Raw genomic sequence first — 1,162 nt, 5'->3', positions numbered from 1 at the left:
CACCACGTGACACCGCACAAGCACCTGTAATTCCAGATCTCATTCTCAGCACCACGTGACACCGCTCAAGCACCTGTAATTCCAGATCTCATTCTCAGAACCACGTGACACCACACAAGCACCTGTAATTCCAGATTTCATTCTCAGTACCACGTGACATGCACAAGCACCTGTAATTCCAGATCTCATTCTCAGCACCACGTGACACGTACAAGCACCTGTAATTCCAGATCTCATTCTCAGCACCACGTGACACCACACAAGCACCTGTAATTCCAGATTTCATTCTCAGCACCACGTGACACCACACAAGCACCTGTAATTCCAGATTTCATTCTCAGCACCACGTGACATGCACAAGCACCTGTAATTTCAGTTCCAGGGAAGCTCGCTCCCTCTGCTGTCCTTGGAAGGCACATGCACATGCATGACAAACACAGGGATGAGGTAGACATGCACAAAAAGCAAAGCAACAAATATCGTTTTAAAAAGCTATAAATATAGTTATAATTCGGCGATAGAAGCAATGGTGGCCCGAGCAGATAAGCATAAACTTTTACTACATGCTCATATGTGACATCTAAGATTCCCCTAGGATGTATCATTAACACTGAAATCAGAATGATAGGAACATATGTACTGTACAAAAATATAATACAGACTTAAATACTGTGACTGAATGGAATACATACACATATGTATGAGGGATGTGAAGAAAAAGGAAGTTCATGACAATCAATGTGGGTGGAAGAAAAGATTAAGACCCCTAAAAATACTAATTACCAAACTTGTTTTTTTTCTGATTCACGAAGAAGACTAAGTTGGCACAGAGTTCAGCTTGTAGTTTGCAGTCATCAGTTTTGCCATGTTATACACTTATGTATAACTTTGCTAAGTTATAAAATTAATGAGAGGTTAGGAGTTCATTGCAGTTTATCTGAGAAAAAATGTCTTGATGTAAAATGTTGTTAAATGCTAATTTGCTAGTTTAATAACATTTAGAATGAAAACCTACTGAGAGTCTTGAAATAGGTGGTAGCTGTTGACACCTGGGAGAATATTGACAGTTCCCTCCTGTGATGGTTTGAATGAGAAAGGCCCCCACAGGCTCATATATTTGAATGCTTAGTCACCAAAGAGTGGCACTGTTTGAAAGGATTAG

The sequence above is a fragment of the Mastomys coucha genome, unplaced genomic scaffold (genome assembly GCF_008632895.1).
Source record: "Mastomys coucha isolate ucsf_1 unplaced genomic scaffold, UCSF_Mcou_1 pScaffold20, whole genome shotgun sequence".
Classification (NCBI taxonomy): Eukaryota; Metazoa; Chordata; class Mammalia; order Rodentia; family Muridae; genus Mastomys; species Mastomys coucha.
This window is presented reverse-complemented; position numbering follows the sequence as displayed.